General features: G+C 45.1%; 2 protein-coding genes and 2 long non-coding RNA genes across 6 annotated transcripts in view; 2 read left to right on the forward strand and 2 right to left on the reverse strand.

The window, feature by feature from the left end:
- LOC121640603 overlaps positions 1–15,341 on the forward strand; it is a 27,281-nt gene extending 11,940 nt beyond the window's left edge. The window contains exons 2-3 of the long non-coding RNA XR_006010538.1: positions 1,081–1,086; positions 15,331–15,341. This is a non-coding gene — a long non-coding RNA (uncharacterized LOC121640603). The remainder of the gene's footprint in view (positions 1–1,080; positions 1,087–15,330) is intronic.
- LOC121640417 overlaps positions 1–27,161 on the forward strand; it is a 1,195,287-nt gene that overhangs the window by 528,989 nt on the left and 639,137 nt on the right. The gene's annotated exons all lie outside the window — the stretch shown is intronic.
- The window catches only part of LOC121640416 (muscle M-line assembly protein unc-89-like), a 442,453-nt gene that overhangs the window by 81,458 nt on the left and 333,834 nt on the right, over positions 1–27,161 (reverse strand). The gene's annotated exons all lie outside the window — the stretch shown is intronic.
- On the reverse strand, positions 13,524–21,796 carry LOC121640594. The gene is made up of 3 exons (XR_006010530.1): positions 21,153–21,796; positions 20,970–21,065; positions 13,524–14,571 (listed from the first exon to the last, which is right to left on the reverse strand). It is a non-coding gene; the product is annotated as an uncharacterized LOC121640594 (long non-coding RNA).

Here is a 27,161-nt window from a genome sequence, read left to right on the forward strand (position 1 = left end):
GTTCGTACGTAACCCGCAGCAGACTCTACCGAGATGTGGGATTTCCCCGTCTTTATACTTATTTAGAAAAACACAACATCGCATGAGAGAGAGGATGGCCGGTCCTTTCCCACAGGCGAGGATGAGTCCTGAGATCCTGTCTTGTAAACATATTTACAAGACACCCTTTTCTCACCCTTCCAAAGATAGGCAGTTACACAGGCACCAAAACAAGCAGAATAATATAACAAAAACAGTATACAGGTGGTCACTTGGGACAAAACAAGCAGTTATATAATATAATAGCATGAAAGTGGGCATTTTAGGACACAAATTAGATATTCCCATATCAGAGGGTCTTGGTCGTGTGCCACCCAGGGCTCCACCTCCACCTCTTCTAGGGACGCCTCCGTTTCTTCCAGGACCACCTGCTGGGAGGGGCATAAAATGTGGGAAAGCCCTTGCAAAATGTCCAAACATGCCACAATACCAGCAGCGGTTGGATCCCTGCCACGCCCCAGACGAGGGAGTACCAAGCCTTGAGTATGAAGGGCGGAACGGCTGGGGACCACTGGCGGCCTGTGTTGACTCAGGAACTCCAGCAGTCTGTCCCGCACCTGGATCTGTGAACACAACAGTTTGAACCTTTTCTTTCAGCTTGCCTTGCAAATCATTTAGTTGCATCTGAGCCAGCTTCCTTTGAATCTGGAGGTCTTGTTCAGAAGTCTTGGTTAGGTCTTTTCTGTATCGGGTTACTGCATGAATCACATGATCACGGAACTGTTGTGCTGGCATAGACGTTAAACCAACGACATCCTCCAGACGTCTGCTGACATCCTTTGGCATTGAATCGATGACTGCATTCCTGAAAAGAGTGAGCAAAACAGGATCATTTTCCACATCTCTCTGAGTCTCTAGACGCCACCTTTTCAACTGTGTATCGATGTATGCTGCTGGGTTCTGGTCGTCCTTCAGAGGTTCCCCTTTCAAAGCATCAACGTCAATTTTATTAGGGTACTGTTTGCGTATTCCTTGCCAAATCACCCCCTTATAGGCTGCTAATTCTGTTCCATCTGCCCTTTCACTCAAAATCCAGTCCAGTTCATTGTCTCTGAAAAACTGCTGCATTTTAGACAACCCCAAAACCTGAGCGAGGACAGCTTTGATGTCACCCAGTGAAAGAAGTGTTCCAGCCGTGTTTGATTCCAAAGCCTTAATCCACTTGCCTCCTCCTGCGGATATTTGAGGGAGCTCTGAGACCAAACCTGTCAGGTCCCGAGCTGAGAAAGGATGATAATCAGCCCTTGTTCCTCTTATCAGAATTGGGAACTCCCCCCCCCTCAATCTGTCAGGAGGTCTGATGTTAGGCCTGTATCTTAAATCATATTCATCTCTAGGGACCCCTGCGGACGTGCCGGGTTTCTGCAAGCATGCAGGCATGGAAACTCCGCCTCCTGAAGCCGCCCCTTCCTCCACCTCCTCATTTAAATCATCTATTTCCTGTTCCATCTCAACTATCTGGCTCCGTCCCAACTCACGTTGCAAATCTTGCTGACGTGGTCCTAAGTTCATCCAAAAGCTATCATCTGTCTTACCTTTTCGAGCCAATTCGGTTCGATCCTGGTAACAGTTAATGATTCCAGACTGACGTCGCTGTGTACTACAGTATTTTGGGATTGTCATGTGGGGAGGGGTTTCCTGCCTTTGAGGAGAATGGGCAGAAGCCGGACGCTGTCTGACCTGGGCCTGGGCTTCTCCAGTGTTTGGTGGTAAAGACAGGCTCCTCTGTCTGGAGTTGAGTGGGTCTGGAACAGGAAGTGCTACCTCAGCGACCCTTGAAGCAACAGATGACCTGTCATGAACGTTACTTACGGTTCCCGACATGTCAGCATTAGCTGGTACCCCTGGAAGGCTTTGCTGGTCATCAAGATTAAAGTTTCCATCTATCTTTATTGTTCCTGTTAAGTTTGGGAAAAGTTCAGCGTTAGTACAGTTTTCAGTTTCCCCCGGATTATCCGTAAAAGACACAATCGTTTTGACATTTCTTTTAATTGGCTTGCTGATTCTAAATAAGTTTAAAATTTCCAACTCGAGCTCTCGCTTCTTTTGTCGTTTCTTAGAATTATTTCCAGCTTTATAATCCTCAATGCGATGTTGCATTATTTCACAAAGTTTTTGATCAAACGACCCTGTAACAGGCCACTGGTCTTTAAGCCTTTTTGTTCTTTTATGCCATTTCTGGGACATGTGTTGAACCTCTTTCATCCTGTGCGGGTAGCGTATACAAACGATAGCCTGGGGCGTACTCATCATTCCCCTATTAAGTCAATCTTGCTTTAATACAATATGATAATCATGCAACTCAAATGAAATCCACTTGGGTGTGCTGCAACCCCGTGTCCTGTTTCTTGGTGTCAATCCAATGGGAGGAGTCGTGTTCTGTTGGAAGGAAACCAAAAGAGTTCAGCGGTTTTATTTTAACAGCTATAATAATAGTACAGATTACATCCTTGTAGCTGCACAAGAGAAGAGCACTATTTTATTTTTGTCAGTGCTTGTGTCTATGCGCGTTAGCAAGTAGCTTAGTGTCAGATTTCACCAGACCACTATTTTGTGAGTTGGGGAACGAGTCAATTTATGCACTGCAATTCAGATTATACTCTTTACAACACCATGCATTTCACTGCAAACCAGAGGCCTCTGTCTCATGCATAAGTTTTTCAGTATTCCCAGCAGCTGCTTCAATCTCCAATTACCCTGGTCTTTTTTTTTTTTTTTTTTTTTAGCTCACTTACACATACACACACACTCGTCTCAAGTTTCGCTCAGACGCGCCTTACACACACACACTTGGTCAAATTTACACACAGGCTTTCAGCTCTTTTTTTTTTTTTTTTTTTTTTTTTTTTTTTCACACATGGACATAAGTTTACCCTCATTGAGAGTGGAAGAACAGTCAAAGGACAGTTACACACTCAGTCAGTCACACATTTCTGTCCGGTGCATCACACACTATCCGCTTCATACACACAGTTCAACAGCTGAACAAATCACCATTAGTCAGAGGGGAATTAAACAGTCAAAACCAGTTTAAAAGTCACAAGTTCGCTCTCAGTGAGCAGTCGAAAGAAGGGATATGTCAACAGTCAGTTTATAAAACATTTTTTCTTTATTATTTAATGTTGCAACAAGGTTTTTTCACAGCTGTACTGCGCTAAGCCCCTTTTACGCAGATTTCCCGGGTTAACAGAGCTTAAACCTTTCACTACTGGCTCTGTTTAATTTAGGATCAGATTTTTGATCGATCTTTGCACCTTTCTTTCCTATGATCCTAGTCATAAGCTACTCAAGCTCCTTATCTGACTCCCTACAATACCAGCCTATAGCTCGCAATATTGTGAGCCCTGTATTTAACTCTTTACTAAATTTGAAACTCGAAACGGATCGATCGGTGCCTTCACATCACTTTTACTTTTACTTCACTTTCACTACTATTTTTGTTGCCAATTACTTCTTTCGCCGCTATACTGACTCTCCTCTCAAAATTCCAAGGGGCCTGCGTCCAGTCTACCCCCCGGGTTCTGATAGAGCCCTGAAATATTACACACCCACGGAAACTGACTCCCCTTCGGACCAGCCTATAAGCTCGCAATCCTGTGAGTCCTGTGTAATTCTCTCCTTAAAACTGACCTTTCTTCCAGCTACTTCTGGTAAGGCCCTCATAAACTACTTAATCTCCTTATACTGACCTTCCTCCCAGCTACTTCTGGTAAGGCCCTCATAAACTACTTAATCTCCTTATACTGACCTTTCTTCCAGCTACTTCTGGTAAGGCCCTCATAAACTACTTAATCTCCTTATACTGACCTTCCTCCCAGCTACTTCTGGTAAGGCCCTCATAAACTACTTCATTTGTGCGCACAAATTTATCTGTCAGCAGAGTCACAGCAGCTGTATAACTAAGTTCAACTTGTAGCCAGGACGGCCCTCCGCTTCGGCTCACTCCACCCAGAAGGATTTAAAATGGGGCTTACCTCCTTAAGCGGTGAGTCAAAGCGGCCCACACGTCCGGCCCCAGCGGTTAACTGGCTGGCTCGCCAAATGTTGTAGATAAATTCTTTATCAAAGGGCTTGCTGATATTAAAAGTCTGCAGACAGAGGTCTTTAATGATCTTCCTTTATTCGGCCGAACAGGGGGACACCCTTCAGGATCAAAGACCACGTTCATCCATTCCTCCAAGCTTATATAGTCTCCCTGTCACTATTTTCAGACACACAGCATCCAGGCACGCAGCCTTGTAGGGGGGCTGGTTGACATCATTTTGATATCATGTTATAATGTCAAGCTATTAATATTTTGCTTACCAAAGGCTAAGTACACCTGTTGTTTTTCATTTCAACTCTGATATATTAATACTTCCACACCACATGTTTTCTACCAGGGAACTCCGGTCCTGAGGGCGGGTGTCTTGCTGGTATCGGCTGTGTCCCTGCAGCATCACACGTGATTCAAAGATTGTATTATTAACATACTTGTACAGAACTTGACAAAAATCTTTTGGAGATCCATTTAATGTGAATCTGGTGTGTTGCAGTTGGGAAACATTGCAGGACCCTGGTCCTGGAGGACCACAGCTGGTGATCCGTTTTATATCATACAGGAGGTGTGTATACTGTGGTCAGCTGGGCCATTTCATCGCTAGCCGTCCCATAAGAGCCCCAACATCAAGTCTCCTTTGAGTACCTCAAACCTGAACTTAACTAAGAGACAACTGACTCACATTCAGTTCAGTCTCTGATCTTCAGACACTCTAGTGGACTCGGGCTGATGCAATCCATGGCCCAAACAACACAACCCACACAGATCGGTCAACCAGCTGTGTGCTGGCCTGAGGAGAGACTTAACTGCTTTTCACTGTGGTTCACACCCAGTGAAGCCAAACCCACGTCTGGACTGGTTTCAGAGACAAAGTTTCTTAAAAGGCAGGGCGAGAGCAGAACCAATTTTCAGGTTTGGGAGTTTTATATCTAAGACCAGCCCAAATATTTTTGATGTGAAACATCTGTTACTACTCACAATGCTGTAGTTTATTATTAACAGGAGTACAACTGTAATTTTTATTATGAAAAAAGCCTAATCTCCTGTAGTAATGCACCAGATTAACATGAAGAAAGTAAATTAGCCTCCATGCTTTCATACCTCTCTTTATGACAGAATTAGCAGGTTGAACCTGCAGAGTAATAGAGACCCTAACATTCACAGATCTCAAGGGACCAAAATGATGACCACCATGTATTTTAAATACAACTCATCTTTCACTCGAACCTCTTCCTCTCATGTCGTCCTGCAGCTGTTCGTCCATCTTTGTGTTTTCTTCTTCCTTCTGTACTTCCTCTCTCCTCACGTGTATCTTTGTCTTTATGTCTGACTTCATTTTAGATTTGAACCACTGAAATATTTCACATCATGGACACAAGCATCAGGAGCATCATTTACTCAGTAACACACACCTTTTCTAGTTAACCTGTAATTCTGCTTTGTTTTGTGTTAAATTCAGCTTTTAGATACCTCTGGGATAACTAAACATCTCTGGTCTGGAGCTACACTGGGTGGACTGGGACCAGTCAGTTTAGTTAGTTTGAGGGTTATAAACCTCATTTATTCCTACATTTAAAAACATTTAATCATCAGTCGAAACAACTGATCAGTGTTATTCTCCATCTCATCCATTTAATGTAGTTTTATTTTTAAAGTTGACAATGGGTATTTCAAGTATTACATGGTGGTTGATCAAAAGTCACGATGCATCCAGAGACTCAGCCCAGCAGTAACCTGAATAGCAGGGCATCCATCGCCCATGTGGGAGCCCCACGTTCCAATCCCACAGTATTACAGGTATATAACACCTTCCTGTTGGCTTCATGGGCAGGACATTTTATTATTACTACCTCATCTCAGACGGAAGTTGCTTTGGAGAAAATCGTCTGCTAAATGACTGAAACGCTGATTTTCAGACGGACGTAGTGCCTGAAGTGAGGGGGCAGGCTAATTACTGGGCTGATGGTCCTTTAGATTCCTGCCACACAGTCGTGCGAACATTATTCCACATCTAGTAAAGATTTTGTTGGCCTGTAATTAAGAAAGATGTGCCTGATTATGTTCCAGCTTGCTCAGTTTGTGCCCAGCCAATGCTCCACCAGCTGGTCCACTACAACCACATTCTGTATGACAGCTGTGGACAGATTTTCTAAGATGGTGAATTTTAACCGCCTTCCTGAGTCGCCCTTTGCCAAAGAAACAGAAAAAAATCTGCGGACCACCATCAACCCTCTGCACCAAGTTACGCTCCATGACAGAAGGTTGTGTTCTCCACAAAGACCTCGCCTCTGCAAGTGGAATCTTATGAGCTGGCTCCTGCTGTCAGAATCAGGTCCTCCCGTCTCCACCACACCTTCCACGAGTTGTCAAACCTGACCAGAGACTTCTGGTCCCTGCCTCCAGACCCCGCTGCCTCATGCAGCTTCCTTCATACGTGTGAAACAAGAAGGAAGCATCTCCATTGGCAACCTGTGCATCTTAACTTTAAACTTGTCTTTAAATGTCTAAATGATCTTGTCCCACCTTACCTCTCTGAGCTTCCTCACCCCTACTCACCTTCTAGATGCCTCAGGTGGGCCAACCAGCTGCTCCTGCAGGTACCGAGGTCCAGGAAGAAGCTCAGAGGGGACAGGGTTGTCTCCATCGTTGCTCTACAACTGTAGAAAAATCTGCACACTTGCCTTTTTCTTTCCACTTTTAAAACCCTTTTTTTCTTTGGCTTTCAACCTCAGGGTGACTTGTTTTATTTTATTTTTATTTTTTGTACATGGCCTTTGTTTTTCAGCTGTTCTTATGTCTGACATTTTTATTTTTATTTTTGTATCTTGATTTTACTCGTGTTCAGAACTTTGTTCAGCTGTGGTTGTTTTTAAGTGCTTTATAAATAAAGTTGCTATGGTAATACTGTGGTAGGAACGTGTGTTTTTTACTGCATTGTTCGGTGTGTGTACGACTATTAATTCACATTTAAAATGTCAGTAGTTTGTAATGTCAGGTGTTCCTGTGCAGCAGAACCAGGCTGGATGGACTTCTTAAAGGTTTATTGAAGGTTTACAATCAAGCTTGAACAAGAACCACGTCTATTTGGTGCAGAGTCCTCCCAGAAGTGGTTCAGTTCCTAACAGCATAGACACGTTACAGACGATACAGGAACTTTAAATATTCATGGACAAATACAGAATGATGGGTCAAACTGTTGGGGAGGAACCTCGGGTTTAGCCTCCTTAGTCAGGCCTTCCTATCGGTTAGAAATCTGAAACCATAATGCTGTTGTGAGTGAGTGTGTTCTTGTCCAATAATCTTCCCAACAAACCTGCCTTCTTATTCCATGTTATCAGTCCGTTATCCTGTAACGAGGCTGAGAGCTTCAGACCTTCTTCAGTTCACAGGTTCACAACTAATAACTTTTCAAACAAGAAAACCTCTTAAAATCTATTATAATGGTGGTTAATCAAAGGTCATGATGCAAAGAGAAAGGAAGAAATATACACACAGATTTAATAATCAGATATTTACAAACATATGACAAAGCTTGCATACTCTCTGCTGAACCATCTTCTCTGATGAACAAGACTCTTCATGGTCAACACCAGGAGATGCCTGCAGAGACATGATGCAGAAGAATGAATGATGCTACTCTGTTCACTGATACAGAAGTAAAAAATAATACAGAAAAGAATAAATTAAACCTCATGTACATGTTCTTCTTTTATAGAATCCAAACTAACTTGATCCATTATCTTTACCGCTTTGTGAGTTAAGTGTCGTGGGGAAGCTGGAGCCTGTCCCAGCATTTAGCAGGTGTGAGGCAGGTACGACCTGGACCTGGTCCATCGCAGGGCCAACACAGAGAGAGACAAACAACCATTCACACACACTCCTAGGGAGAATTTAGTGGCCAGTTAACCTCACATGCATGTCCTTGGACGGTGGGGGGAAGCTGGAGAATCTGGAGAAAACCCACGCATACATGGGGAAACATGCAGACTCCACACAGAAAGGAATGTGGATTTTACATAATCTTACTGGACCTGACCGGAAGACATAGATCGAAGCAACGCGCTTCATTTCAACCTGACAGCAGACAGCAGCTGCTACACCTGTACAGAAACACAGCAGAGAAATTCCTACAGCTGTTACAGCTGTCAATCATCTGGCTCTACCATCATCCACTCACCCCTTCTTCCCTTTACCCACATCCATCCCCCTACCTACTGAAGAAAGAAAAACCCTAACAAGTATTACTTTCCAACAATAAGAATCCATACTGGTTTCCCACACACCCGTGCTGGGCGGGCATCCTTTTCTACAGACTTAGAGTACTAATAATCCCCTCCTGACTCGTGGGTTTTCTCTTCTCCTTGGCCTGCAGGCCAGTGTAAACAACGTGCTTCTCTCCTGTTTCAAGTATTTATTAATTACAATAGTATTTAGAAAAGTGCAAATACAGAATGGAGTCTGCTGCCTGCTGCAGTCAGAGCTCTCCCTGACTGAACTCTTAACCCATACGTAGGAATAGGGTCAGCTGCAGTCACAGGTCGCCCACATGTGGAGGTCTGGAGCCCTGCGGCATCCATCCATTTGGTGGCTTCTTATGTTCTGGAAAACAGGGACAAAGAGACCATAGACAGACAAGAAGGGATTTCCTCTGGACTCCGGCTGAACCAGAAGTTTAACATCTTACAAGTTGTTTACTGGAAGACACAATTAAACAACCTCCTCACATGCTGTTCTCACTTCCCCCAAATAAAAAATCTTTGTTTCACAAGCCTGCACAACACACTCTAGTAAGTACACGAGCTTATAGATAAGAGATATTTAATATGAACAACAGAGTGAGAATAGAAATGAAAATAAGTAGCACATCTGAGTAAGTCCTTAGCTAATATCCTAATAGATTTCTCTACACTGCCCCCTCACCCATCCTCCCCCCCTATCCTTCCCATAAGCCCTCACTCACAGCGGTCTGCAGGAAAGGACAAAGGAAGTGAGGACTGCAGCTTCCTGTAGGTAGCAGATAATCAAAGTAAGCCTCTAGTTAGCGCCTCACGGAAAGGTGGTGACTGACTTCCACCTCTGCAGCTGTCACAGCAGGAAATGTGCTGTGTGTGGTAGACCACCCTAACCACGACGTCATCATGCTGTCTTCAGGGGGACCGGTGTTAGCAGGTAAACACCAGAGGCCACTGTGCTTGACGCAGAAGACGGACGGAGACTTTGTCAGAAGACGGAGTAATAGAACTGGAAATCACGAACAGCTGACATGTGAGCAGCGACAGAGACAAGCCAGAGAAGAAGAAGAGAAACGGGACTGGAGGAACAGAAAAAGAATGAAGACGAGCACAAACACTATAAATTGTGTGAGCTTTTGAAGAAAGATTATGTGTGTGTTCAGGGTGTGTTGGGCGGTTGGAGACGACCTAATAACGACGCATCACCGCGCCAAACGGTGAGAAACGTGAAAAGCAGCGATAGCTTCACACCAACAAGACAGACAGAATAACAACATATACTGGTTAAAGTAACCCTGGCTTACACAAACACGGTTTATTTCACTAACCTGGACTCTTTATTTTCCACTTTTCATGGAAAAACAGCGACCGGGGTTAAGAGCAGTCTGCAGAGATTCGCATGGCCATCACATGAACGTACACAACTAAACAAGAGAAATCTACCCCGTCCATTACAGGCCGAGGGTGTTTAAAGAGAGAGAGAGAGAAAGCTGGTCTAAAGAGACGGAGAAAGATACAGATAGATAGAGACAGGCTTCCTTTCTGGTTACCATGGCTTGGCCTTTTATTAATGACGCTGCAGAGGGTGACGCTTCATTCAAAGCTCATTCAGACCACCAGACCCACGGTTTTCAGGGGGAGGACCACCAATTGCAGTGGTCTCTGACGTTGTCTCGGTCTCTGACGTTGTCTTGGTCTCTGACGTTGTCTCGGTCTCTGACGTTGTCTCGGTCTCTGGCGCTGTCTTGGTCTCTGGCGTTGTCTTGGTCTCTGGCGTTGTCTCGGTCTCTGACGTTGTCTCGGTCTCTGACGTTGTCTCGGTCTCTGACGTTGTCTCGGTCTCTGACGTTGTCTCGGTCTCTGACGTTGTCTCGGTCTCTGGCGTTGTCTCGGTCTCTGGCGCTGTCTCGGTCTCTGGCGTTGTCTCGGTCTCTGGCGTTGTCTCGGTCTCTGGCGCTGTCTTGGTCTCTGGCGCTGTCTTGGTCTCTGACGTTGTCTTGGTCTCTGACGTTGTCTTGGTCTCTGGCGCTGTCTTGGTCTCTGGCGTTGTCTCGGTCTCTGGCGTTGTCTCGGTCTCTGGCGCTGTCTCGGTCTCTGGCGCTGTCTCGGTCTCTGGCGTTGTCTCGGTCTCTGGCGTTGTCTCGGTCTCTGACGTTGTCTCGGTCTCTGACGTTGTCTCGGTCTCTGACGTTGTCTCGGTCTCTGGTGTTGTCTCGGTCTCTGGCGTTGTCTCGGTCTCTGGCGCTGTCTTGGTCTCTGGCGCTGTCTTGGTCTCTGACGTTGTCTTGGTCTCTGACGTTGTCTTGGTCTCTGGCGCTGTCTTGGTCTCTGGCGTTGTCTCGGTCTCTGGCGTTGTCTCGGTCTCTGGCGCTGTCTTGGTCTCTGGCGCTGTCTCGGTCTCTGGCGTTGTCTCGGTCTCTGACGTTGTCTCGGTCTCTGACGTTGTCTTGGTATCTACGGAGCAACATATTTACAGCTCAACACGTTTAGAACAAACATTTCTTCAAAGATTCCTCCCACTCTGAGACATGTTCTGGTTCTTTATTTCCACCTGCTACAGGTTCGCTTTGCTGGTAAGATGCTGCTGCTGGTGGAACAGTGAAGAATTAATGTAGCTCACACACACACACACACACACACACACACACACACACACACGTGATAATATATTCACAAACCATGATGATGCATATTGATAATTGGGTTATTAATAAACGGAGCAGGGCCAGCACATCTTATACAGCAGTGACGTGCAGTCAGGAGGCAGCAGTACTCTGTCTCACCTCCAGGGGGCGTAGTTTCATGCTGGTGGATGAATAGTGAAATAAGAAGCTCTTTTCAGTTCTTACAATGTAAATCTGACTCCAGAGGAGTCGGTTCCTCACCAGCCATGAACCCACCGTACGTCACTGATCTCCATCAGCATTCTTTGTTCAGCTGATGAGAAAATGAAGCTCTCTCTTGCTCTCTTTTCCTGCTGCTCCTCTTTTCCACCATCCACTCGTCAGGGCTTCCTACGTTCCTCAGCACCTCCCACATAGCCAGGCTATGTAAACCTCGCTTGGATTAGCTCAGCTAGATGCAGCTGGAATGTGTTAGTGGAACGAATGAGTCTTAATTCAGAGATGGTTTTAGTTCAAGCGAAGCTTTCCTGTTACAGTCTGGATTTCTGTAGCTACGTTACAGTTACAGAAACAAACAATGGACTAGCAAACTGGAAACCAATGTCTTAAATACACTGAAGGATAAACAAGACTCAGGTGAGGTGGGTGAGCCAATCAGACCAGGTGAACTAATGAGCAACTAAAAGCAACACAGAACTAAACATGACCCTAAATACCAAAAACATGACGAAACCCAGAACATGAAACAACAAAAGTAAAGCGAGGAACATAAATCCTGAATCATGACACACCGTGCAGGTGGTTATATGTACTTCTGAGGTATGTGGTATCAGACAAACAGTTCTCAGCAACTTTCAAATCTACTCTGCTGAATGACGATCACCTCCATGTGTTTTAAACATGTTTGTTTAAACTCTGTTTCCTGCATCGTATTAGGTGTGTTTGGAGTTCTTTACAGGTAACTAACAGGTATAATAAACCAGAGGACACGGTTCTCATCAAGCTTCAATCTGCCACATTATGCATCTCCTTGAGCAGAAATCCAAGCAGGTAGGGCTGGAAAGGTGGCTTCCTTACATGTAACTTGTTAACCTGACCCTGTTTAACTGGAAACCTTCTTTTCAGACCACAAAACACACACAACTTAGAACCAGCTTTCCCTTGTTATATTTGACCAAAACATGTGACAAAAATAAATTCTGCATCATGTGAGTGGATGGTTTTTTCTTGTTTTTAACACGGACTGATTTTACTTAAAGTAACTGAAACGCTGCTGAAGAACACTGTAGACCAGGGGTAGCCAACGTTGGTCCTCGAGGGCCCCAATCCAGCAGGTTTTCCATGTTTCCCTGCTCCAGCACACCTGACTCAAATTAAATGGATCCAGCAGCCTATAAGGATCTCCACAATGACTCGTTAGTTTAAGTCAGGTGTGTTGGAGCAGGGAAACATGGAAAACCTGCTGGATTGGGGTCCTCGAGGACCAACGTTGGCTACCCCTGCTGTAGACAGATAAAAGTTCCACTTCTTAAATGAGCTAAAGAGGCAAATAGAGAAAGTTTTAGTCAGTGTGGTGGCTCTAAATATCACTGAAGCACAGCTCTCATTTAATTTATGCCATAAACAACAAAAATAAAAACTCTTAGATTCTAGATGTGAATGTCTCAGACAACGACACGAGCAGATTGTCTAGCTGAGTTGTGCGCGTTCACGTGATGTGCATCCAAACCTTTTCTCAGCATAACACCTGAAGCAACCCGGAGACTCGTCCTCGTGGCCTTAGTTTCCTCAACACTGACCTGTAGATCGGTGGAACCATTACATGGTTCTGCTTTGGTCCTGGTGGACCAGCTCAGGTCCTGGTTCTGCTCCTCCATTCCCATCATGGTCCATGAAATCCAGCACATCTCCGCTCCGGTGATTGCAGTTTCCCACCACGTCTCCTCGACAGAGAACGCGCTGCTGTATGAGACGTTCAAGGACGTTGGAAACACGACATCTAAACTCGAAGTTACATGACATTCCATCATGTTACTACTAAACACGATATAACCACGTTATTACTGAAGAAAGACTATCAATAAAAGACGTCAGATGTGTTTCATGTTTTAATTTAATAGTGAAACAACAGAAATCAACGAGTTGGTGTTTATCACGTGTTTCCTGTCAGGATATAAGAAAGTCTGTATTACCGGCAGTCCGTTAATGCAGCAGTGAGGTTTTCCAGCTGCGGCGGATGTTCTGGTTCCCACATTAATAAGCCTGATAAACTGTACTATAAAAAAACTATTTGGGCTGTAGTTGGTCTGAAACTGTGATTTTTAATCGGGCTTCGAGTGTCGCCTGAAGAAATAAGAGATATTTATCCATAAAAGCTGTTGCAATACAGCTTTCCACCACTTGGTGGTGGTAATGCATCACTTATCTGTTTAACAAACGCCAATAAGCAGATGTTTAGCTAGCTACTAGCATGTAGCAAAGGTTATAAAAGATTAGGTAATAATAATAACAATCATAAAAGTAATAATTTATTATCTTATCCCATTCAGTCTGTAATTACATGTAAACAGTCATGTTTCCAATCAATACAACCAAATCCAGACACGTTTTGGGTTTAATTCTATCAAACATTCACAAATACTCTGGTTAGCTAAACATTGCTTCATTTAATAAAAAAAATAAATAAAAAAATACACCATACCATAACAGTTTTATATATATAGCACATTAAAAAAACATCACATGGTTGACCAAAGTGCTGCAACTAATAACATGGAGTACAGAAATAAAACACACAAGACCCCACAAGTCATTTTTTTCAAACCAGATTTAAAGCATCAACTGAGGGAGCTCGTCTTATGTGCAGAGGAAGCTGGTTCCAGAGCTCTGAGGCCACAACAGAAAAGCTGGATCACCTCTCATTTTCCTTTGTGACTGGGAATCAGCAGCAGCATCTGGTCAGCTGACCGGAGGGAGCGAGAAGTGGTGTAGGGGTGCAGCAAGCTAAATATGTGGAAGACCATTAAGAGACTTAAAATCTAATAAAAGAACTTTAAAAAGGACCCTAAAATAAATAAGAAGCTAGTGCAATGAAGCTAACAGCGGACGGATGTGCTCTTTTTTCCCTGTACCTGCCTCATTTTGCACTAACTGGAGGTGTAACAGAGTGGATCCGGCTAATTCCTGGTAAAAGAGAGTCACAGTAATGCAACCGGGAGGTTATAAAAGCGTGGATTACCGATTCCATGTCACTCCTAAAAAGAAAGGGTTTGACCCCAGAGAACCATCTGAGATGAGAACATGATGACTTTAACACCCGTTAAGGTGGTTATCAAACATAATGGCAGCATCTTTAAATAAATATAAATATGAAATCCAGAGCACAGAATAAATAAAAGAAAGGAGTCAAAGCTACAGATAACAAGTTGGTTGTTTTCCACGTTTGTTAAGGTAATTATTTTAAAGAGGAGCTGTGGGAGATGTGGATGAAGAAAAGCAGATCATCAGGATTAAGTGTGGGAGACGGAGTACGCCTCCCCCTGCTGGAGACTTGAGGTACTGCTGTCAGTTCCGGCTTCTTCATCATGAACTTCTTCACCTCTTCTCACTTCGCTGTAGATGACGTCAGGGCTGTTTTCTGGAGGCGAGAACATACAATCAGTGTTTCTGCTGCTGGTTCAACAGCAGGCGGAAACTGCTGGAGTCAGAGCAGACCGGTTTCCTACATCCAGGTGCTGCTGTAGGAACCAGTCTGCTGCTGGAGTCGGAGCGGACCGGTTTCCTACATCCAGGTGCTGCTGTAGGAACCAGTCTGCTGCTGGAGTCGGAGCGGACCGGTTTCCTACATCCAGGTGTTGAATAAGCAGAACGAGTGTTCGGGTGTGTGTTGCGGGGGAGCCTGTAAGGGGGGGACACCAGAGGTTCTAATAATAATAAAGTAACGTGCAACGTGTTCAGTCCTAACCCGAGTGGTCTCATGATTGTGAATATAAACCCCCTCAGGGGTATTTACATAACATGGTGTCAGAAGTAAACTGGAGATAAGGCTTCGACGACTACTACGAACAGAATGAGTGTCGAGGGGAGAGTTGCCGCGCCGCAGTTGTTGCCGCCGGACAAGTTCGACTTTGCTAACCCTAATGAGTGGCCGCGATGGATGAAGCGGTTCGAGCGCTACAGAATAGCGACGAAACTGGACCAACAGTCGCAAGAGTTCCAGGTGAATGCCTTCATGTGTGCTGCAGGTGACAACGCAGAAGACATATTAAACGTGTTACCCCTCACGGAGGACCAGAAAAAATCCTATGACGCGGTCACGAGGGCTTTTACCACTCACTGTGTAAGCAAGAGAAACGTCATTTACGAAAGAGCATGCTTTAACAGACGGACTCAAGAGCCGAGTGAGAGTGTGGAATCCTTCATTACTGCTGTGCATGCACTGGCAGAACATTGTCAGTTTGGGGCCCTGAGAGAGGAATTAATCAGGGACCGGATCGTAGTTGGCATTAGAGATGCTAAACTTTCAGAAAGCCTACAGTTGGACCCGGAGTTGACGCTGGAGAAGGCTATGATACGAGTCAGACAGAGTGCAGCAGTGAAAAAACAACAGCCACTCATACGCGGAACTGAGCAAGTGACGGCGCCGGTAGAAGCCATACGTAAAAAGAACACAAGAGGGGGGAAGGCAGTGAAAGAAAAAACAGAGTATAACCCATTCGAGTGCAACAGATGTGGACAGTTAAAGAAACACGCTTGGAAAGACTGCCCTGCTCTGAGTGCAGAATGTAGACGATGTCACAAAAAGGGACATTTTGCAAAAAAATGCAGGTCGAGGAGCAGTGTTCATCACATTGCTGGAGCACAGAGTAATGCTGTAGAGGAAGAGGATTTTGCCTTCTTAGGAGAAGTGGGCTCACAAGAAGTTGAGGAATGGGTTGAGAGACTGCAACTAAACGGGGAGAGCTGTGCCTTCAAGCTGGATACAGGTGCATGTGTCACTGCAATACCAAGCAGCATGTATTCTAGAGAGAAACATGGGGCACTTCAGGCGCCAGAGAAGGCGCTGTTTGGACCGAATAGACAAAGACTAAAAACACAAGGATGCTTCACAGCTGAGCTGCAAAAGAAAGAGAATAGGTCAGCACAGAATATTTATGTTGTAGCAGACCTGTCAAAGCCATTATTGGGTCTTCCAGCAATAACAGCTCTGAATCTGATAAAGCGCGTTCATGAGATTGAGTCACAGAGAGAGAATTTTAAGGCCCTATACCCTACTGTTTTTTCAGGCTTGGGGAAGCTAAAAGAGCCGTACTCCATTGAGTTAGAGCCAGGTGCAGTCCCATATGCTCTTTCTACCCCACGCAGAGTTCCTCTGCCATTAAGAGATAAAGTAAAGGCAGAGTTGGAACGCATGGAGGTCATGGGGGTTATTTCCAAAGTGACTCAACCTACACCCTGGTGTGCGGGCATGGTTGTGGCCCCAAAAGCACAACCTGGAAAAATACGACTGTGCGTGGATCTGACACAGTTGAACAAATGGGTGCGCAGAGAGAGGCATATACTCCCAGCAGTAGATCACACGTTAGCCATGCTGACGGGAGCCAAGGTGTTCACAAAGCTGGACGCGACCTCAGGGTTTTGGCAAATCCCATTGTCAGAGGAGAGCAGGCTCCTGACAACCTTCATCACCCCATTCGGGCGGTACGCATTCAATCGCCTGCCCTTTGGGATATCTTCAGCCCTGGAGCACTTTCAGCGTCGGATGTCACAGCTGCTGGAGGGGTGTGAAGGAGTAGTTTGCCACGCAGACGACATTGTGGTGCATGGCAAGGATATGGAGCAGCACAACAAAAGACTACATCAAGTCCTGAAAAAGCTGAGAGAAGTTGGATTGACCCTAAACGAAAAGTGCGAGTTTGCAAAAGATCAGATCATGTTTGTGGGTCACCGCATTTCTGCAGACGGAGTAACACCAGATCCTGACAAGGTCAGAGCGATCATGGAGATGCCGGAGCCAACAGGAGTCGAGGACGTGAGGAGAATAATGGGGATGGCGAACTATCTAGGCAAGTTTCTACCCCACCTTGCATCATACACACGCCCCATTAAGGATCTGCTCAGCGAGAAAAATGAATGGTGCTGGGAGACACCACAAAAGGAAGCACTTCAGAGACTCAAAACTGAACTGAGCTCACCCAGAGTACTGGCCCCATATTCATTCTCAACAGAGACCTGTGTAGCAGCTGATGCCTCATCTTACGGTCTGGGGGCAGTCCTTAACCAACAACAGCCAGATGGGGCATGGAGACCCGTTGTTTATATTTCAAGAGGACTGACAGAAACGGAGAAGCATTATGCTCAAATAGAAAAGGAGGCCTTAGCAGTGACATGGGCATGTGAGCGACTGTCTCCTTACCTGCAGGGACTGAGGTTCAAGTTAGAAACTGACCATAAGCCCCTAGTACCTAGTACCCCTGCTGAGTACCAAGGCTTTAGATGAGCTCCCCCAAGAGTGCTGAGATTTAGGCTCCGACTAATGAAGTTCACATTTGATATTGTACATGTGCCGGGTAAAAGTTTAATAACAGCAGACACATTATCGCGGGCCCCAGTTAAGCACACACTCACAGAGGAGGAGAAAGAACATGAGGCTGAAGTCAAGGTCTTTGTGGACACGATGATCCAGAGCCTACCTGCAACTGAGAACAGACTGAGAGACATTCAAGAGAAACAGAGAGCTGACTCAGTGTGTGCGCAGCTGATTCACTTCTGTAAAACAGGATGGCCGAAACATTCCCTCCCACCAGAGCTGGCATCATACAGCCCAGAGAAAGAAAACCTCAGTGTAGCAGGAGAGCTACTTCTGAGAGGTCACAGAATAGTGATCCCTTCCTGCATGAGACAAGAAATCCTCATGAAACTTCACAGTGGTCATCAAGGAATCGTGAAATGTAGAGCAAGAGCACGCCAGTCGGTGTGGTGGCCAGCGATTTCAGTTCACATAAACAAGGTGGTGGGGAGCTGTAACACATGCTCACAACATAGAGCATCACAAAGAGAGCCCCTGCTAGCCACACCAGTGCAACAAAGACCATGGCAAAGAGTAGGCACCGACCTGTTCTTCTGGGACAAAAAGACTTACCTGGTGGTGGTGGACTACTTCTCACGGTATATTGAGGTGGCACACCTAAACGTCGCATCAGCAGGCACAGTTGTAGCAGCGTTGAAAGAGGTATTTGGTCGACATGGGATTCCGGAGACGATTATCTCAGATAATGGGCCTCAATACAGCAGTGATTTATTCCGAGACTTTTCTAAGGAGTATGGATTTTCACACATTACAAGCAGCCCAGGATATCCGCAGGCTAATGGAGAAGCAGAACGGGCTGTGGCTACAGTGAAAAGCTTGTGGAAAGGAGGTGAGGACAAACTACAAGCGTTGATGGCTTACAGGGCTACACCACTGGAATGCAGTTATTCTCCTTTACAACACCTCATGGGCCGACAGCTACGCACAACAGTACCGCAGCTCCCAGCATCACTACAACCCCGCTGGCCCAATATCAGAGGATTAAGGAAGCGAGAGAAAAAGGCAAAGGACAACCAGCAACGCAACTACAATATGCGTCACAGGGTCAGGCCTTTGCAGACATGTCTGCCGGGTCAGAAGATATGGCTTCCAAGAGAACAGAGACACGGGACAGTGGTGCAACAAGCAGAGACACCCAGGTCGTACATCATAGACACGGATGAAGGACAGATTAGGAGGAATAGAGGACATATGCGCATTGTACATAACTCACAAATCCAAATACCACCTACCACATGCACAGAGGACACGGAAACAAGCGGTTCTAACAAACATGCACACTTAAGCTACCACACGAGAAGTAGTGGTAACACAGACATGACCAACACGCCATATGTGACCGCTTCTGGGAGAGTCTCACGACCCCCGGTTCGTTTGGACTTGTAAAAAAAAAAAAGAAAAAAAAAAAAGAAAGAGGAATGGGAAGCAAAAAGCTAAAGTTTGAGAACATGTGTTATTTTTGTTAATGTTAAGAAAAAGCAGGACGTATATAAGTTGGGGGGTTGTTACTTGAGAGAGGAGGTGTTGAATAAGCAGAACGAGTGTTCGGGTGTGTGTTGCGGGGGAGCCTGTACGGGGGGACACCAGAGGTTCTAATAATAATAAAGTAACGTGCAACGTGTTCAGTCCTAACCCGAGTGGTCTCATGATTGTGAATATAAACCCCCTCAGGGGTATTTACATAACACCATGTGCTGCTGTGGGGAACCGGTCTGCTGCTGGAGTCGGAGCGGACCGGTTTCCTACATCCAGGTGCTGCTGTAGGGAACCGGTCTGCTGCTGGAGTCGGAGCGGACCGGTTTCCTACAGCAGCACATGGAGGTGTTGGGGTCTATTCATGTCATAAATGTGGTCCCGTCTGACAAAAACATGTTTACATGTTTTAGAATCACTCGGATTTTCGCTGGATGCTGTATGTATGTAAGAAGTTAAATGACAGCAGTAACAGCACAGATCCACATGTGAACCTGGAGTTTCTGGACTAAACCACGATCAGGAATTCATAATGACTCATTTTATTTGGTCTTCGTGTGGGTGCTGACTGATTTATCTATGTATGAGTATAGACATATAAATGTCTACGTATATATATTGTTTATTCTTTTAATCTCTTGAACCTGAGTCTGTAGTAAAGATTGGATTAATTGGATATTTTCATTTTAGATCAGGGGTGCCCAAAGTAGGGCCCGCGGGCCAAATTTGGCCCACCAGCTTATTACATCTGGCCCACCACCTAGATATCAAAACTATTTGAGTATGTCACACTTGAAAGATTAGCTCACATCTCAACAACATACTTACCTTCACTCTCTAGTGTTAGCAGTTTGATTTGGTGTACATTCAGTGTTTTTCTTTTTGTTGATGACATTTTGCTCTATATTTGGTTACAATTTACTGTCTTAAATTTTTGTTTGTTGTCCTTCTAACTATGCCTTTATTGTTATTTTGCTATATTGATGTTTGTAGTGTGTTATTTGCAGTGAGGACAAGAATGCATTTGCATGCATTAACAATAATTAAAAGAGCCACGATGTACATTTATTTGTGTTTCACCCCTAAAATCGCTGTTTGGCCCGAGGCTCACTGGTACATTTTCACTTTGGCCCATGGATGCAAAAAGTTTGGGCCCCCCTGTTTTAGATTATGTAATTCATTCTTAATAGATTTAAATAAAACAGATAAAAGATCATCAAAGAAGAAAAAAAGCATTTATAAACTGCCCCTTTCACATGAGCATTTATTCTTAATACGTATACAAACTAAATAACATAAAGCATAATGTGGAGCTCCTGAGTCCTCCTCCATGGCACCAGACACGTCCACCATGAGCTGTATGGTGGCCGGATCCATCCACACATCAACAACGCTCGGCACTCGTGTGATGACATCAATACTTTAATGTTTGGCTTGAAAACTGTCAGAAACTTTATAAATAAGATAAAGCAGCTTTTTGTGGATTCGGTTCGCTGCTGTAAAAAAGCATCTGCATGCCAGAAATCAACCTCTCCCACCGAGATTATGCCAAATCTGGATTTTTTATGGTATCAATGATAACTTTATTTACATGTTAATGCATTAATTCTTTAAACTAGTGTGTTGACTCTGACAGCCCTATTAAACAGCAGTGGTACCTGTACAGGTGATACTACCCTTCGTTTGCTGGGTACCGAGGTAAACCTTGCAGCATCGCCCAGCTGTAACAGGGAAATGTGACCTGGATGAAGCTGAGGAGCAGATTGTTAGAGGTGTGATGGTGAAAACTAGTTCAAACATGGAGGCTGGGAGGGACGAGCAGAGCGTGTTCATAGTGACTAAAAACCTTGCCAATGTAAGGACAGGTGCAGCATGTGGGCAGCGATGTTTGACTTATGTACATAAAGGAAGAATTAATGAGGCTTTAAAGCGCCTCATGAGGGATGTCATTACGACAACAGAAACACAATCACCTCGTCTCCTGATTGGCTCCTGGTGAGGCGATAGGTGGAGCTGACAGTATGTGATGTGATCCGTGACGCCCTCGTCTTTAGCCAAACACGACCAGGCTGCTCAAAAAAGTTAAAGTTAAACCCAAACTTTCAATATTTAATATTACAGAAACATGAAAACTCAACACAGTAAGGACGTCTGACCTTTTGGTTTTCCTCGAAGGCATCGTGGAACCAATGCAAGCAGTAAAGTCAAAGCGACCAGACCACTGACGGATGCAGCACACACCAACACGAACGGAGGAGGAGGAGGAGGAGGAAGAGGAGGAGGGGTTCTTTCTGAAATAAAAACATCCACTAAAGTTAGTGGATCTTCATACTGGTGTGGAACAAGGCTGCCAGAACAGATTTAAACATTTTACTGACCTCTTTCAAAGCTTTTAAGGACTTATTTACCTCATGAGCTGGAAAGTTGAACTAACCTTCGTCCCGCCCGCGACCGCTGGGTTTAGTAAACAAAGCAGTTTCCCTTCAGCGTAGGTTATGTGGTCTGTCTTCATCTGGTTTCCTACGTCATGAGAGCTCTGCTGAGGCAGGGATTTGTGCTCGGGTTGACTGTCTGCTCTGTTTGTATCAGATCTGACTGAGACTAACACATACAGACCCCAGCAGTGTTCAGTTATTAGAGAATTCCTCCAGCTGTGCCCTATAATTAATATTTTACACCAGGGTTGAATCCCCTCATCCAGATGTTATTCATCTGTGCAGAGGCCTGATAACGAGGCGGTCATTGATTCCGGTGTGTTGGAGAAGGGTTTTATCTAAAAGCTGCAGGATAGTAGATTTCCAGGACCGGACTTGGGCACATAATAATAATAATAATAATAATAATAATAATAATAATAATAATAATAATAATAATAATAATAATAATAATAATAATAATAATTTTATTTCACATCATTTATTAATGACTAACAACTAGACCAGCTCCTACCAAACATGTAATCTGTTATGTTATAGATCCCTATATGTTACCCAAGAAAGATTCAAACTGTCCAATCAGAGAGCTTCCTGTCCTTCCAGACGGATGCAGGATCTTAACGGGGAGTAGATCGTTATAAAGACGGGCGATGATGCAACCAGAGAGGTTTATTATACGACTCTGGCTGCGACAACCTCTCAGACTAAATGAATGTGATGAAGTTTGTAAAATTATCAGAGAAAACGATGTGATTGAGTCCAGGTGTGGAGCTGCAGAGTGAAGGAGATAAAGTGTTCCCTCCCGACGTCTCTGCTGATGGAGAACTCCTCACACAGATGGAGGGAACCTTTTGTAGCAACTTAAAGACACGCACAGGAAACTCATGTGATGCACCCACTCTGCTGCTGTGGAGAGGAGGCTCGTTCTTTCTATTTAACTCTGACCGGGACACTCCAACACAACCACACACAGACGTTAGCCTGTTAGAGACAAACTGAGGCCACCACTTCCTGTTAGAGAGAAGCTACGGGGCAGCTGTGAGGTAACGTGAACAGGCCACCACTTCCTGTTAGAGAGAAGCTACGGGGCAGCTGTGAGGTAACGTGAAACAAAGCAGCTCCTTTAAACGAGGTCATAAAAATGAGTCTAATGCAGATTTGCTTTGTTGTGGCAGTGTGGTAAAAAGAGGTAAGACCGAAGGATTTTAACTGAAACAGCCCTCCAGATAAAAAGAAGAAGAGAGGGGGAGGGGTGTGATGGAGTCCACCAGCAGCTCCATGTCCTTCATACATGACCTGACTGCAGTTACATCCTGCTCTGAAGCACAACTTCTTTCTGACCCTAAAACGCTTTATTTTGAACATTTCTGAGACACTACTTCTCTACTTGTCTGCACCATCACACACTAGCGGATGGATTTAAACACACCGGCCATTTTAAAGCGCACCTGATTCAGCTAAACAACATGAGGAACAAGAGGAAAAGAAAAGACAGAAGACAGGAAACAAGATCAGACTGTCTTTTCCTGTCTGCAGAGATCTCACAGCACAGGCAGGAAGAGGATGGAGCTGGATTAACCGTCACTGAGAAAACCCGACCACGTTCTGTAGGTTGTGTTTGACATCCTCACCTGTGACAGAGATCCAGCTGGGTGGAGACTCTCCATGACTGCTGATGTTACACCTGTAGAGACCTTCATCAGACCTGGTAACATGGTGGAGGGTCATGTGACCTGTAGACTCAGTCCTGATGAGGGAGCCATCTTTATAGAAAGCAGCTGGGAGGTTGGAGGGAGGCTTTGATTGACAGCTCAGAGTGAGGTCATCTCCCTCCATCACAGGGAGGACAGGACTCTGCAGGATCACTGATCCACCTCAACACAGAGACAAACTACAGCATTTCATCCATTTCCACACAGCTTCATCACCACTAACTCCACAGTCTGATCTTACCAGTGACAGTGAGGGTGATGCTGTTACTGGTTGCTCCCTCTCTGGACTCACACCAGTAAACTCCAGAGTCAAACTTGTCAGTATAGCTGATGTTACAGGAGGAACCATCTTCTTCTCCCCAGTTACCACATGAAGTCATGTTGTCTTTGGTTATGTTTCTCCACACCGTCCATCCAGCAGAGCTGTCGTCCTCACAGACCAGAGACACAGAGTCTCCTTCAAACAGCTGAGATCTGCTGGGACTGACGGTCAGACGAGCTGCCAGAGACACACAAACAACTTATTAATGGAGTAAAAGGATTCATTCCTGGGATACGTGTAGACATTTAAATGTGATGAGACTTTGTTAAACGACACAAAACAAGTGCAGAGAAACAGGAAAAAGATCAGGAAATGACGAAGCTACAAAGAGCTTATAAACACTTTCTAAAGGTCACAAAACGACTCGGTGAAGCTTCCTGCAACAGAAAAGCGACACAGCAAAAAACATGAAAGACAAAGTGCTTCAGCAGTAACACCAGACCCCCGCAAAAAGACTCCAAACAGCCATGAGGTGAAGATTTAAAAGCACATGCTGTAAAACATCCCAGCGAAGCTGCCGTCCTCCTCAGCATTTCAGTACATTACACCAGATTTCTGATTCTGGATCTGTGCATGCTCAGGTAAAAGGGGCGGAGCTGGAATCAGATGACCAATCAGCTTCATGGATCTGTTTTATATGGATACGGGCTGGACGCTGCACAGCTGCTTCAGCAGCTTCAGGGAAGAAAAGAAAGCAGAAAGAAGGTAAAAATGTGCCGTTTGTACGATGACTCCCCATCTTTATGTACATTTGTTTCTGATAGGAGTCTGTAAGACACTACACCTCTCAGCCTGTTAGACACTTTCATTCATGTAAGAAATGAGGTTCTCATGATCTTCACAATAAAATAACTAAATAACTAAAATAACAAATATAAAAACAAATTATAATTATTTACTCATTAAAATTCTTACATAAGAATTTTTAGTTATATCATTTTGCCATATCATGGAAAATATTGTCCCCAGCGCACAGAGATTCACTTGGGATCTTTAGAGGAACCTTTTCTGAATTTTTTCAATCACTTCTGTTAGTCTTCATTTACATCTTTAACTTTTATAATCTCAGTCTTGGAAAGTGGAATTAAAGGTTTACTATGAAGATGAGGAGCCATAAAGCAGCTGCAGGGTTTCGGGATGATGGTTGCAGCATTCACAGCAAAGCAGAGGTGATGCATTTTACACCTACAGTAGCAAACTAAACGCTCCAGATGTGCTGCAGAGAAGCCTGAATCGCTGGTGGTCGGCTTGGACCACATGCGTTGATGCATTAACACCACAAACACCTTCAAGTGGAAAAAGTGACAAACCTTTAACAGATCTGCAGCTCAGCGGTGACGTGAGCACTGAGGGGAAATAAACAGGTCAGTTTCCAGTAAAAATGAGTCTGATCAGAGAAAAGCTGCAGGAAGCAGGGTTAAATCTCCAGCTGTGACAATAAAACAGTTTAATGAAATCTGACATAAGCTTTTCTAACTTCTGAATGGATGAAAAAGTCTAAAACATGACTGCAGGAGGGATGAAAAAGAAGAAATCTCCTCTGTCCACATGCAGTAAAATCCATCTGAATAATGATCTTCCTCTGCTTCCTACGTTTCTGAAGCTTTGGTCATACTTTCTTCCTGCAGCCTGACTCTTCAGTATTAGCAGAGGTTAAATAAAATCTTATATTTGGATGGATTGTACTTACAGAGCAGCCACAGCAGAGATGTTGCCTCCATCGCTTCATCTGGTAACAGAAGAGGAAACCAACTTCCTTCTGCCTTTTACGCAACACCACAGAGTTTCTGTCAATCAGCTGTTTTTACCAGCTGGTTAAAAATAGTTCAGCCTGAAGAGGAGCAGGCGTCATCATTTACACGTTTTAGATTCTTCATTTCAGCTTCTTCTGTTGGCTTTAAAGCATCATACAAACATCTAGAAAGTGATGGATCTCTGTGTGAAATGGTGATAAAAACAGAAGCTCATCTACTCATATTTTATTCCCAGTAGAAGATAAACGACATGTCAGAGATGAAACGGAGACGTTTTATCATTCGATGGAAAACATGAGCTGATCTGATGCAGCACGTCTGTAAAAAGCTGGAACAGCAGGTCGGTAACATGACTGGGTATAAAAACAAGGCACATTTAAAATGAGTCCAGGGTTACAGAGCTGGACTGGACCTGGTTCAGGTCCCCAGACTGGCAATGAAGGTGAAAACTGTCCCTGATGGCACTAAATGTTTGACGTACAGCTTTGAATGACTGTGAGTGTAGCAGCTCAGTCACATGACTGCCACATGTGGCCCGCAAGGAAGTAATAAGGAAGGCTTCCACACAATCTGTGCCAGTGCCATAACTGAGCCAAAAGTAGCCCGGATCTGGCCCAAACATGTCTGTTATCAGGGGTAGCCCCTGACCAAGATCCTTAACCCTCACGAGGGATGTCACATTTACTTTTAATCACGGTTTTCAACATCACAGTTAATAATCGTAAAGACCCCTCTCTATAGGGGTAGGAGGGGTCCCACACACTCTCCCTTCAAGAAAAAGCAGTGCTGAGGAAAGTAAAGCTGCTAGACCTGATGGTATTCCCGGGAGGGTCCTGAAACTGCAGACCCGCTCTCGGGGATCTTCAGCAGATTCTTTAATCTGCCCCTCACACTTGCTGCAGATCCTCCCTGCCTCAAATCTGCCGTCATCATCCCAAAACCTAAGCAGGCATCCATCAGCAGCTGTAGTCATGAAATGCTTCGAGAGACTGGTCGCCCATCACCTCCAAGACTACATCCCCACCTCCTGCTACCCCCACCAGTTTGCCTACAGAGCACATAGAAGGACAGAAAATGCCATCAACATACCTCTTCATACAGCGCTGAACACAGAGAAAGCTACGTGGGGATGATCTTTACACACTACATCCATCCTTTTTCCTGCTGCTTAGTATGGGCAGTTGGCTCAGCAGAGAGGTCCAGACTGCTCTCTCTTCTGCCACATTTGTCAGATCATCTGGGGGATCCTGAGGTGCTTCCAAGCCAGTCCCTCCAGTGCATCCTGGTTCTTCCACAGGGTCTCTCTTCCTGGTGGGACGTGCCCTGAACACCTCACCAGGAAGGTGTCCAGGAGGCATCCTCAGGAGGTCCCTGAGGTCATGTGATCAGGATCAGCTGGTTCCTGAGGTCATGTGATCAGGATCAGCTGGTCCCTAAGGTCATGTGATCAGGGTCAGCAGATCCCTGAGGTCATGTGATCAGGGTCAGCAGGTCCCTGAGGTCATGTGATCAGGATCAGCTGGTTCCTGAGGTCATGTGATCAGGGTCAGCAGATCCCTAAGGTCATGTGATCAGGGTCAGCAGATCCCTAAGGTCATGTGATCAGGGTCAGCAGATCCCTGAGGTCATGTGATCAGGGTCAGCAGGTCCCTGAGGTCATGTGATCAGGGTCAGCTGGTCCCTGAGGTCATGTGATCAGGGTCAGCAGGTCCCTGAGGCCATGTGATCAGGGTCAGCTGGTCCCTGAGGTCATGTGATCAGGGTCAGCAGGTCCCTAAGGTCATGTGATCAGGGTCAGCAGATCCCTGAGGTCATGTGATCAGGGTCAGCAGGTCCCTGAGGTCATGTGATCAGGGTCAGCTGGTCCCTGAGGACTAGAGGTGACAGAGCCTTTGCAACAGTTGCTGCTGCCTCTGGACCTTCTTTCCTCTGAGCCTGAGGA

The sequence above is a fragment of the Melanotaenia boesemani genome, chromosome 5 (assembly GCF_017639745.1).
Source record: "Melanotaenia boesemani isolate fMelBoe1 chromosome 5, fMelBoe1.pri, whole genome shotgun sequence".
Taxonomy (NCBI): domain Eukaryota; kingdom Metazoa; phylum Chordata; class Actinopteri; order Atheriniformes; family Melanotaeniidae; genus Melanotaenia; species Melanotaenia boesemani.